Consider the following 13,565-nt stretch of genomic DNA (forward strand, 5'->3'; position numbering starts at 1 on the left):
TATATTACTTGGGAAACATAAGTTTGACAACCTTGCTCACGTTGAGATTCACAGCTGATACTAATATTACTGATTATTGACAACCAGTACAGCTGTATTGATACTCATTTATTGATTTATTTTACCAAGGCGGTTTTCGTTCCTTACAACATCACCAATATCATGATATAAGAGGTCTAGCTATCCTTTGTAACCCTGGAGGCAAAATTTTGAAATCATGATCATACAAACATTCTGACGACCACCTTGCGGAAGCAGGGCAAGCAGTAAGTACACGCGTCACCCTAGTAGTTTCCCTCTTTAATTGCCCCTCTCTTCTCCTTTCCTTTCTTCTATTCTGAAGTGCCCTCAGGATGTGCTCTATCAATCGAGTCCTTCTTTTAGTCGGGTTGTGTCAGAAACCGCTTTTCTCCTCTCTCTATCTCTCTCTCTCTCTCTCTCTCTCTCTCTCTCTCACACACACACACACACACACACACACACACACACACACACACACACACATACAGGGTGTAACGAGTAAAAATGAAAATATTTTTACATGTGGTATCTTAGTATGTACACACATCAGTACGTTGGTTGTTTTTTCTCTGCGTCGAACAGTCTTCCCAAAGACAGGTCACAAACTTTAGTACCCGTTGTTTTCTGGATGGGCGTAACTGCACCACTAAGTGAACTACGTCTGCCAGTATAGACTAGCCGTTTTGCATCCAGGTGTCCACGATTCAACACTTTACCTACAGCCCAGCGGAAAAATCTGCGTCAATGTTCTTGGAGGTACAATCCAACCTAGAAACACACGATTTGTAATAACTGTGTAGCCTCTTATAATGTTGTTCAGTACACAGTCCTCAATCACGAACAGAAAGATCTTGCACTTACACCTGTTACACCAGGGTGTCCCAATAAAAAGACATATGTTAGGGATTGGTTGCTTACTCCAAAACAAAGGAAAAAGTATAGTAAAAATGGGCTCCAATACGCATATCTTGTTCATCTTCGATACTATGAAACAGATCTCTTCTACTGCAAGGCCTTTGATTTACATATTTTGGAAGAGGTAGTATAACTTCCAGTAAAGATCGTCTAAAAATGCATACTTTATGAGTTACCAGCAGTTGTTCACCTTCGCTTGTGTGAAATACATATCTTCTACAGAACAAGTGCACGTAGCTGTTAAGGTATGCATTTTAGAACCCATGTTTACTAGACTCTTTTTCTTATTTTGGTCCATACTACCTCCTCCCAAAATATGGAAAGCAAACACCTTGAAATAGAAGAGTTGATTGGCATTGAAGGTAGCGAATTCAAACACTTGCAAGAGCTAAATGCGATAATACACAGACATCCGTGGGTCTGTCAGTTCCAACTTGTTGAAATGTTTATTACCAGTTAAAATGACGCTTTTTCGGAAGTGATAAATTTAAGCTAGGTGAGCAAAAGGCATGTTTGTTAGGTTTGAGGAAACCAAACGAAGGACACTTTGGGCGATACCACCCCTGGCAGGTCACATACAACTTAGCGATCGCTGCTTCGCTTGCATTTACGTAGTTTTATAAACTTATATTAGGCCTGGTGAAAAATTAATGTATTAAAGATCCCTTTCATTTTTATGTAATTCTGACCATGTCTTTTTGTCATGGTGACTGTTAAATAGATTTGTTTGATTTACGAGTAGTTTACAAATTGCAACACTTTCTGAACCTTTCAAACTAATTAAGTCCATAGAACCACAGTCTTTTCCGAACGTACTTCTGACCAAAAAGCGATTCTGGTAGCTGGAGTCGGAGGGTTTTGTCAATTCGGCCTTTTGATTTCTTGTGATGTTACATCCATAAAACTTTCATCCCCTAACACTTATTTCTTTGTTTCTAAACGAGAAGTCAAATACCAATTTCCGTAGACTTAGGTTTAACAATATTTTAATGTAATGAAATATTTTCATAAAAATTTCCATCCCCTATTTCACCGCCGGCCTTTGTGGCCGAGCGGTTCTAGGCGCCTCAGTCCGGAACCGCGCTGCTGCTACGGTCGCAGGTTCGAATCCTTCCTAGGGCATGGGTGTGTGTGATGTCCTCAGTTAGGTTTAAGTAGTTCTAAGTCTAGGGGACTGATGACCTCAGATGTTAAGCCCCATAGTGCTCAGCGCCATTTGAGTTTTTCTATTTCACCCCTTTGGGGACTGTATTCCCGGAAACACAGAAACATATATTTTTATGTATCTAACCGAGAAGCAAAATACAAATTTTCATAAATTTAGTTTCCAAACTGCTTTCATAATGAAATATTTCCATAAAAAGTTCATCTCCTACTCTTACTTCACCCCCTTAAGGCTTCAACATGTAAAAACACCGAAACATGTATTCTTTTATTTCCAACCGAGTGGCCAAATACAGCCAAATACAAGTTTTCATAGATTTAGCTTTAAAAATGCTTTCATAATTAAATATCTTTATAAAACATCTTCTCTCCTGTTTTACGTTCTTAGCGGCTGAATTTCGAAAAATCCACTCTTAAACGGTGTGTACAGTATAAGATAAACAAACTCTCCAAATATTAAATTTATGTTCTTACGGGTTTGGGCTGGGCGATGATGAGTCAGTGAATCCACCAGGACATTTTCTTTTATATATCTAAAAGATATTCATGCCTCAGATAGCACTGATCAAACAGTATGTTTGCGAAGTGTGCTCAAAGAAAGCCTTTATTTTCTTCGACAATTGTTGCGTCCTCCCGTCGTATTCATGAAGGAACTACGAGTAGATTACTGCGACCAGTATTGTCACTACTGAACGGTAAAGTGCGGTCTGTCTTCCGCCCACAATCTAGGGTTAGTGTGCGCACTGAAGTGAAAGGAATATTGAGCGACGTAGAAATACCGTCGAGTGGACTGTTTACGTATTCGTCGCGTGCCTACGAGGCTTATCGGGGATTCCACTGAAGATTAAACTACATGCTTTCTTTTCTTCGCGTCGCTCCTTGCATTCATCGCCCTGAATACTGCACGGCCAAGGTAGCAGTCAACTGGTATAAAGTCTCTCTGCCGCCTTTGTTCCGGCCTCGTGCAGCGCAGAACTGGCAAACCCCTTCAGCGAAGTTACAGGTGAGTGACAGAAAGTGGGTCCGGAGGCCCCTGGCCGGCACCGGAAGTTTGGAAAGGCTCATTATCATTTGCCGTAGGCAAACGAGATATGCCAACAGGCGACAAAATATGTGCACTACATCTGTCAGTGTGCGCACCTGTCGTCTGCGCTTCCTCGGGCTGCCCATTATCACATGTAAATATGCCAGAGGGAACCGGTCCTTCCCCAACTGTCAGTGTCACGTTAGCCACTGTATATAACAAATGTCAACAGTGTTTCGCAGTATTTGCGCTATCGGTACCTAGCTGTGACGCTACAGCTCGGGGCCCGGAAGTAATGCTTTCTTTTGCTTACAGAGGAACGTATTTCGTATATTATTTTGAAAGCTATACAGTAAAAATCTGTATTTTCGCTACGACACTAATGTCAACCTACGTGCCAGTTTCCTCTGATCTGTGTTAGTCTAAAATGTGTGTGTTACATGAGAGTCCTTTTACCTTTTCAACCTGTAACTGTAAGGTACGTACCTGTGCAAATTCACGTAGTATTCCCTATTAACAGAAGAACTAGTTTCATTCATAAATGTCAGTGCCTTTTACTCAAGGTGCCGTCAGAGCTGACACCATACTTCCGCCCAGAGGCGTTTCAGTATAACAACTTGAGTACTTTGGATAGCTCCATTTATCCTTCTTCGAAGTGTGGCAACGTTCTGGTATGAAGTTTGTTCACAAAATCCTTGATGTATCATCAAGTTCACAAAAGAATGAAGCTATATCGGGGGAAGGTGTGCGTGTATGAAATATATTGTTTCCCGAGGAGATCACGAATGTAAAATCAGAGAGATTCGAGCGCGCACGGAGGCTTTCCGGCAGTCGTTCTTCCCGCAAACCATACGCGACTGGAACAGGAAGTGGAGGTAATGACAGTGGCACACAAAGTGCCCTTCGCCACACACCGCTGGATTGGCTTGCGGAGTATAAATGTAGATGTAGAAGTAGAAGGTGTTTGTCAACGAATTGATATGACCTGACGAGCCGGCCAGGATGGCCGAGCGGTTCTAGGGGCTACTGTCTGGAACTGCGCGACCGCTACAGTCGCAGGTTCGAATCCTGCGTCGAGCATGGATGTGTGTGATGTCCTTAGGTTGGTTAGGTTTAAGTAGTTCTAAGTTCTAGGGGACTGATGACCTCAGAAGTTGAGTCCCATAGTGCTCAGAGCCATTCGAACCATGCCATTGACTTGACGAAATTACAATGTCCAGCCGTAAGTGCTGTTCTTTGATTGCTCTGGGAGATGACTCATATGAACAACATATGAAATATTAGTTCCCTTTATTACATGAATGACAAAAAGATTTCATTAACTTGATACAGCCCTTTACCACAGGGTTACTCGATAACTTACAACCTTCATTATCTGTTAAGGGGGGTAGGACATCAAACGGGCCGACTTGGAGCAGGAGAGGCACCACAGGACATTTTAATTTCCACTGTCTATACTTTTACAAATAGATTCATAAAACTTTAACAGCATGACCAGGAAGGATTCAGGATTCATACTCATAGCAGTGGAAGTTCAAAAACGTAACAAAACACATTTTTTTACATGTGAAATTTCATCATTTTTTCACTTACTACCGGCTGCATTTGTTGCTATAGGTACATATTTCTTCCTAAGTAAGAGAGATTCTTCAATGACTTTTGCACAGCATACAACCCATAGTTACAGGTGTATGAAACTCTAGAAGTTATTTAATTTATGAAAAAATGAATGAACTGTTACATTTTAAACTTCATGTTTATAAAAAACTCAAGTTTTATAGTTAATTATCTCATTTTTCCACAGTTTTTTGATACATTTGGAAAATTCTAGAGTTTTCATACACCTGTAACTACTGTTTGTAGGCTATGAAAAATTCATCGAAGAATCTCTCTTACTTAGGAAGAAAAGTGTACCTATAGCAACAAATGCAGCCAGTAATAAGTGAAAAATGATGAAATTTCACATGTAAAAAGAAGGTATTTTGCTACGTTTTTGAACTTACACTGCATTGAGTGTGAGTCCTCAATCCTTTCTGGTCATGGTGACAAAGTTTTATGAATTTATTTGTAAACGTATGGACAGTAGAAATTAAAATGTCCTGTGCTGACTCTCCTCCTCCCCCCCCCCCCCCCCCCCTTAAAGCATCACTTGGTGCACTTATTAGAAAACTCTTCTCTTTAAGTACAGTGTTAAATATTTACACATTATTTACAAAAGTACATGTTCGAAGTATTTCACTGGGGGGAATGCAGTGGGGAAGCCAGTGGGCATTCTGGTGAGATCCTCTCCTGGAACTGCAGGTTAAGTAGCAAGAGTAAGTTGATAGAGGAGCAGGAGCGTAAGATCTGTGCCCTTCAGGTGCAGTTGAAAAACGCACAGGAGGAGCTAGATAGGATGAGGAGGGAGAAGGGGGTTGGGGAATGGGAGCTGGCTGTTGGCAAGAGATCTGCTAGGAGAAGAAGATTTTCAGATAGTTTTACTATTGGTGTTTACAATGGATATGATCAACTGTCAGAGTCTAGTGGAGAGGAATCTCTAGTAGCTGTAGATGTAGGAAGAATGCAGCAGACCTCAGTAGTTACTGTGCCTAGAACAGTTGCAAAGTCGAAGAGGAAGAAGAAGGTTCTGCTGTTAGGTAGTTCTCATGGCAGAGGTGTAGGCCAGCAGTTGCAGGAAGTGCTGGGGAGTGAGTACCAGGTCACCAGCATTGTGAAGCCTAATGCAGGATTGGCTCAGGTGACTGTTAACATAGGGGGGTTATGTAGGGATTTTACTAAAGAGGATCAGGTAGTGATTGTGGGTGGGGCTGGTAATAGTATTGATAGGGATGGGGAGTATGACATAGATGGTGACCTGGAAAAGATAGCCACTCAGACTGGCAACACGAATGTGCATTTCGTGGAACTGTTTCAGCGTCACGATCGACCTCATCTTGATACAGCCGTCAGGCGTAATAACATGAGACTTGGGGGTGCGCTGATGACAGAAAGCATGGGTCACATTTCGGTGATGTCGGTGGAGTCTATCAGCAGGACGGGTTTCACTAGACATGACCTGCACCTCAACAGGTATGGGAAGGGGAGGTTGGCAAAGCTTATAGGTGACAGCATAGGTGGGGTTGGTGGGACCACTCATGGAAAAATTCCTGTAGTAGTGGGTGTTAGAGCTTCACCTTTTTTAGATTGAAGTCAGCTGAAAGGTATTCCTGCTTAAGGGAAGTCTCTCTAACAAAGGAACCACTTTTGACAAAGCTTAGGTATCCGAGCAATGAGGGAATTAGTACATTTCATCAAAATATACAAGGTATTAGAGATAAAGTTAGTGAACTGCTTATAGATGTTGACTCTGAAATTATTCGTATATCTGAACACTTCTTAAATAAGGAAATAATTCAGAGGCTTCCTTTACCAGGATACAGGTTGGCTGGCAGCTTTTCTAGGAGCTCTTTGCGGTGTGGGGGAGTAGCTATGTATGTGAAAAACGGCATCCCATTTGAGTCAATTGATGTTTCAAAGTACTGCACTGAAAAGGTGTTTGAAGGTTGTGCAGGTGTGGTTAAATTTAACGGAGCTAAACTTCTAACTGTTGTTATTTATAGATCCCCAGACTCCGATTTCACAACATTTTTGCTAAAGCTAGAGGAGGTTCTTGGTTCACTTTATAGGAAATACAAAAAGTTAGTTATATGTGGTGACTTCAATATTAATTGTATAAGTGATTGTGCAAGGAAGAGGATGCTGATGGACCTCCTTAATTCATATAATCTTATGCAAACCGTATTCTTTCCAACGAGAGTGCAAGGGAAGAGTGGAACAACGATAGACAACATTTTTGTTCGTTCCTCATTACTAGAAGGGCATTCTGTTAGCAAAAAGGTGAATGGCCTTTCAGATCATGATGCACAAATTTTAACTCTAAAAGATTTTTGTGCTGCAACACGTGTTAAATATAGTCATCAGCTGTTTAGGAAAGCTGATCCGGTTGCTGTAGAGACCTTTGTAAACCTTATCAAGGAACAAGAGAGGCAAGATGTTTATAGCGCTGATACAGTAGACAATAAATATAATGCTTTTCTCAAGACTTTTCTCGTGCTCTTTGAAAGTTGCTTTCCGTTAGAACGTTCAAAACAGGGTACTAGCAAAAACAGGCAGCCTGGGTGGCTGACTAGAGGGATAAGAATATCTTGTAGAACAAAGTGGCAATTATATCAGAACGTTAGAAACAGTCAAAATCTAAATGCAGCAGCCCTTTACAAACAGTATTGTAAGATGTTTAAAAATGTTATTAGGAAGGCAAAAAGTATGTGGTAGCCAGATAGAACAGCTAAGTCTCAGGATAAAATTAAAACCATATGGTCAGTCGTAAAGGAAGTGGCTGGTCTGCAGAGACAGGTCGAGGATATAGAATCAGTGCGTAGTGGGAGTGTCCGTGTTACTGATAAGTCGCATATATGTACAGTATTTAATAATCACTTTCTGAATATAGCAGGTGAACTAAATAGAAACCTAGTCCCAACAGGGAATCATATAGCGCTCTTAGAAAAAAGTGTTTCGAGACTGTTACCTGAAATGCTCCTCCACGATACTGACAAGAAGGAGATTGAGTTAATAATTAAATCACTAAAGACCAAGAACTCTCATGGATATGACGGGGTATCTAGCAGAATACTGAAGTATTGTTCTATGTATGTTAGCCCAGTACTTAGCCATATCTGTAACTTTTCCTTTAGGAGTGGTCGGTTTCCTGACCGATTAAAGTACTCGGTAGTGAAGCCACTTTATAAAAAGGGAGACATTGGTAATGTTGACAATTTTAGACCTATTTCTATGCCATCGGTGTTTGCTAAAGTTATCGAGAAGGTTGTATATACAAGGTTACTGGAGCATTTAAATTCACATAATTTGCTGTCAAATGTTCAGTTTGGTTTTAGAAATGAATTAACAACTGAAAATGCTATATTCTCTTTTCTCTGTGAGGTTTTGGACGGATTAAATGAAAGGTTGCGAACGCTAGGTGTTTTCTTTGATTTAACGAAGGCTTTTGACTGTGTTGACCACAAAATATTACTGCAGAAGTTGGACCATTATGGAGTAAGCGGAGTAGCTTACAATTGGTTCGCCTCTTACTTTAAGAACAGAAAGCAGAAGGTAATTCTCCGCAATATTGAGAGTGGTAGTGATGTTCAGTCCCAATAGGGCACTGTTAAGTGGGGCATTCCCCAAGGGTCGGCGCTGGGGCCACTGCTGTTTCTTATTTATATAAATGATATGCCTTTTAGTATTACAGGTGTTTCAAAAATATTTCTGTTTCCTGATGACACCAGCTTGATAGTGAAGGATCTTGTGTGTAATATTGAAACAGTATCAAATAATGTAGATCATGAAATAAGTTCGTGGATTGTGGAAAATAATTTGATGCTAAATCACAGTAAGACTCAGTTTTTACAGTTTCTAACTCACAATTCAACAAGAACCGATATTTTGATCAGACAGAATGGGCATATTATAAGCGAGAGGGAACAGTTCAAGTTCCTAGGTGTTCGGATAGATAGTAAGCCGTTGTGGAAAGCCCATGTCCAGGATCTTGTTCAGAAACTAAATGCTGCTTTATTTACCATTAGAACAGTATCTGAAATAAGTGACACTTCAACACGAAAAGTAGTCTACTTCGCATATTTTCAAACGCTTATGTCGTATGGTATTATTTTTTGGGGTAATTCTTCTGATTCAAAAAGGGTATTTTTGGTTCAAAAACGGGCTGTTCGAGCTGTATGTGGTGTAAGCTCGAGAACCTCTTGTCGACCCCTATTCAATAGTCCGGGAATTCTGACATTGCCCTCACAGTATATATTTTCTTTAATGTCGTTTGTTGTTAGCAATATTAGCCTATTCCCAAGAGTTAGCAGCTTTCACTCAGTTAATACTAGGCAGAAATCCAGGCTGCATGTGGAATGCACTTCCTTCACTCTTGTGCAGGAAGGAGTGCAGTATTCTGCTGCATCCATTTTCAATAAGCTACCACAAGAACTCAAAAATCTTAGCAGTAGCCCAAACTCTTTTAAGTCTAAACTGAAGAGTTTGCTCATGGGTCACTCCTTCTATTCTGTCGAGGAGCTCCTGGAAGAGCTAAAAAATTAAGCAAATTCCAGTGTTACATTGTTGATTTTCTTTATTTAAACTTACGACTTGTCACCTGAATTGTTTCTTTTTATATTTCATTTTATCTGTTTCTAATATCGTGTTATAATTTCATGTATTGACTCGTTCCATGACCATGGAGACTTCTCCTTAATTTGGTCCCACGGAACAATAATTAAATAAATAAATAAAATAAATAAATCTGACATTTTTAACAACATGTTAGTCCTACTCGATTATGTTGGCTGCTTCAGCTGAGGTCATGAACTGTATAGAGCCGTTCCATGCTATATTGGCCTCCGTGAGAGAGTGCTACTGTGCTGTGAGAGAGGCACAGTCTTCAGGTGTGTCTCCTATCCCTCGTTGCGGGTTACAGTGAGACCTCGCTTACGTCTTTGGTATCGATGTGCGCTGCAGACCTTGGTGTTGCACCACGATCTCTGGACGATATCACAGGTCTGTTTCCAACTATCAACTACCGAGAATGGTTAGAACAACAATGGACCACTAAAAAAGTGGTCTGTTTGCTGAAAAACTAACCTCTCAATTTGTTAATATCGGGATTATGTCAAAGTAGACGTCATCATCACAATGCCAGTACCGCAGTGAAAAGAGCTTATCACCTTCGTAAAGGTAAGTGCACGCATCTACGATTTGCCACGAATATATTCCTCAGTGGGAAAAGAGCTTCCAAACAGTAGTGCCTGATTTTGGAGATTAACGGGTTGTGACAAATGGCAGGTAACAAGGTTGAAACCATCACAAATTGTTAGTAGTCATAGTTTTCAATGATTGTGATTTAACCATTATAATCATCAAGCTACAGCAGTTTGCACAGAGACCCGTTGATGGTTTACTTGATTTATGAAAACTGTGCGAACAATTTCTGCCATACTGGCATTCGGTGGATTAAGGGAAGTGAAAAATTAGTCTGGGTGTAAAATGTCGATTTTTATTTTTTTATTGAAAACTTTTATTTGGAGTTTTCTCTTTAATCTAATGCATGTGTCGCTGAGTTTGGACGACCCAGAAAAAGGTATTTTGAAATAATTTACAGCTAAAGTAATTTATACAGGTCCCATGAGCACTTGTTCAGTTAGAACAAGATATCTCGGAAACTGTTTGCTCTAGAAGGCGGCAATATATGTCGATTTGTAGTGAACATCCTGCTGCTACAATCGTTGGTAGATGTCTCTTCTTTCTTGTTGTATAATGCATGGTATCATCCGCGTTCTGTTAGGCACATTACACCATTTGTAGTGTGTATTTTGACGCGTTGCCCACTGAATGGTGTTTCTCACTTTGATCTGACTCCACCAAAGGAAATATTTAAAAACAGAAGAAGTAAGAGAAATAGATTTTACAGAACATGTCCTGCTGGAAGTTTACATTCAGAGAATGAAGTTAGGGCAAGCAACACTGAACAGGGTTCTTCATCACCAAGTGCTTCGAAGAAGAAGCTTGTGAACAGTAATGAAGTCTATAGTTCGAGATGTGACAGTGAGAAAGAACTTTGGGCAACTGAAAAATATAAAAACAATAATCTTTTTGAGACGATCGTCAATATTTCTGTGGGCTGAGATGCATTGGTAAAGGACCTAGAGCAGGAAAAGCTTTATGTGCTGTTAAGAATCTGTCATGCCTCCTACGAATGTTTGAAGATATACAAAGGCTTTAGGGGAAACAGTAAAAGTAACTGTAAAAGAATTAATGAAATTTACAACAGTGGAAGCAGCTGAAGAAAATGGTGGAAATAACTGCATACAATTTGACGGATCATGGCAGGAAAGGGTCCATTAATTTAAGCATTCTTGTTGAAGGTGCTGGATGTCTAAGTATTGTCAAAACATTACCATGGATCACAAAAGTAGGTACCAATAATGAAAACAAACAACTGCATGAACACAACAATCAGAAAACATATGATGGATCCAGTGGAGGACTGGAGAATACCTCAGCTGTGAAGAGGTTTTAGCGCTCTCAAGAACAAATTGGTGTCGCTATGATAAATTCAGTGGTGATTGTGACTATAATTCATTCGAATCCATAATTGGCTAAGACCGCAAAAGTAGGAATGCGTCTGTCACGTGCAGAGATGAATGTGTGCCCGACTAGCAAAAAGCTTGAAAATGGCGAGACAGTTAGAGGACTTTTGACTGACGAAACAATCAATCAGCTAAGTGAATACTATCGCCAAGCCATTAGAAAGAATATAAACAACCCGGAAAGAACGAGGAAGGCAGTGTGGGCAATGTTTTCCCACAAGACTCCAAGTGATGAGAAGCTGCCACTATATAACTTGGGTCAGTTGACTGGTGTGAATACCGCAAAGCTATGGCTGCAGAAACCGAATATACCAATGGAAACATCATCCCAGAAACTGTTGGCGCAGCAGTAAAGCCAATATACAGAGATCTAGCACATCCAGGTCATCTGAATAAATTCCTCAAAATGTAAATGAGTCTTTCGTTAACGTTGTATGGACCAGGGTGCACAAAAACGTATTTATGGAGTTGAAAACACAAAATATTGGGGTCAATGATGCTGGGATCACCTTCAGTGATAGAAATTCAGACATAATCAAGGTTCTGAAGCAATTCTAAATTAAGTTTGGCCATAATACAGAAGCAATTATACAAGAACTGTCTAGACATCGAGTCTCCAAAGCAGAAATTATGATCAAAAATACAACAGAAGCTGCAAAATGCCTCTGGCTGAGAAGGAGACTGCGTCTGGTTGATACTCAAGATGATAAAAATTACAGAACTGGAGGGTTTTAGGCTCTCTCTTCATACAATAGTGAGTTTTCCTTTCCTTCGACTTCCAAGTGCGAATTCTGAAAAAAATATTTTTTTGCAGATGTTCCCCGTTATCTCAGAAGCTACTTAAGCTAAAGCTATGAAATTTTTACCTCTTATTGACAGCGGTATTGTCTTTGCGTGGAAATACAATGGTACAGATAGAAACATTAGTTTGATCATAAAAACTATTTTTTTTAAATTACTTATTTTTAAGACCTCCATTAAAAATTCATTTCTTGATTCCTAACAAAGATAGATACTTGATAGTATATCAGTGAATGTATTACCTTGGATCGTTACTGAGAAAATCAGATAGAAATGTGTTAAATTTAACGTAATCAGGGTTTGGCACTGAACTTCCCTAAAAACATTTCTTTATTTTGAATTCGTTGCTGCTCAGTTTCGCAGTCATTTTCACATGATTTTAAATTAGAACTCATCAGAACTGAACTAATCTCTCACTAACTGTCGGTGAGGTGTTGCTGCACCTCTTTACACTCTTGTAAGTGGTATGCTACACAACTGGTGTTCAAAAAACACTTGGTGTCATGTCTTTAATTGTAAAGTTCGGGCGTCCCCTTACATTGATACATTGTGTTATTGGGTAAATGCTTGGATAGCAACACAAGTTTGTACATGTTGATGGGAAATAGTATACTATCAGTTCAAAATGTCTACTGTGCAGTAAAAAAAGCAAAATAAAGGGATGTTTTAATTCACCAAATATCGCTCAACACGGCTGTTATTATTCAGACTGTTTCAAGCGATTGCGGGTCCTATTCCCCCTAAGGAAGTTACTTCGAAATTAACCTGCATATTGTCAGTACTTGTTTAGGTAATCTCAACTCGCAACCACGCTCAGATCCAAATCCGAAATCAGGATCGTCATTGAAGTACAACGCTTAAAACCGAAAGCACCGTTTATCACAAACACCAGCATACAGCCAGAAAAGAACTCCAGGATGGAATGTGAGGCCATCTATAGAAGATTTATGAAAAGCTTAACATCCACTTAACGGTACTTTGGTATATCTTGCGGGAAGATGTCAACATGATGAAGTCATGTGCAGTCTTCCCACGTCTTCAAAACACATGTTCACATGTCGGCCAGTCTGTGGATGGTTTTTAAGGCGGTTTTCCATCTGCCTCGGCGAATGCGGGCTGGTTCCTCTTATTCCACCTCACTTACACTATGTCGGCGATTCTTGCGCAAACACTGCTGCCACGTACAACATAGTTACTCTACCACGCAAACATTTGGGGCTACACTCGTCTGGTGTGAGTGAGACGTTCCCAGGGGGGGGGGGGGGGGGAGGTCGAGGGAGCGGAATGGGGGGTCCACTGGGGGTCTGAGGGTTGAACCGCACAATAACCCTGGGGTCGGTGTGGGGCGGCGGTGGGGTGAGTAGACCTCTGTAGACTGTGTGGGGTTGTGAACCATTTTCATCTGCCTCGGCGATTGCGGGCTGGTTCCCCTTATTCCACCTCACTTACACTATGTC

General features: G+C 40.4%; 1 protein-coding gene across 1 annotated transcript in view; it reads left to right on the forward strand.

Annotated features, from left to right (window-relative positions):
- Positions 1-3,083: 3,083 nt before the first annotated feature.
- Positions 3,084-13,565, forward strand: part of LOC124802441 — a 96,044-nt gene continuing 85,562 nt past the window's right edge. Inside the window, exon 1 of the mRNA XM_047263228.1 lies at positions 3,084-3,103. The gene's annotated coding sequence lies outside the window, so the exon portion shown is untranslated. The remainder of the gene's footprint in view (positions 3,104-13,565) is intronic.

The sequence above is a fragment of the Schistocerca piceifrons genome, chromosome 1 (genome assembly GCF_021461385.2).
Source record: "Schistocerca piceifrons isolate TAMUIC-IGC-003096 chromosome 1, iqSchPice1.1, whole genome shotgun sequence".
Classification (NCBI taxonomy): Eukaryota; Metazoa; Arthropoda; class Insecta; order Orthoptera; family Acrididae; genus Schistocerca; species Schistocerca piceifrons.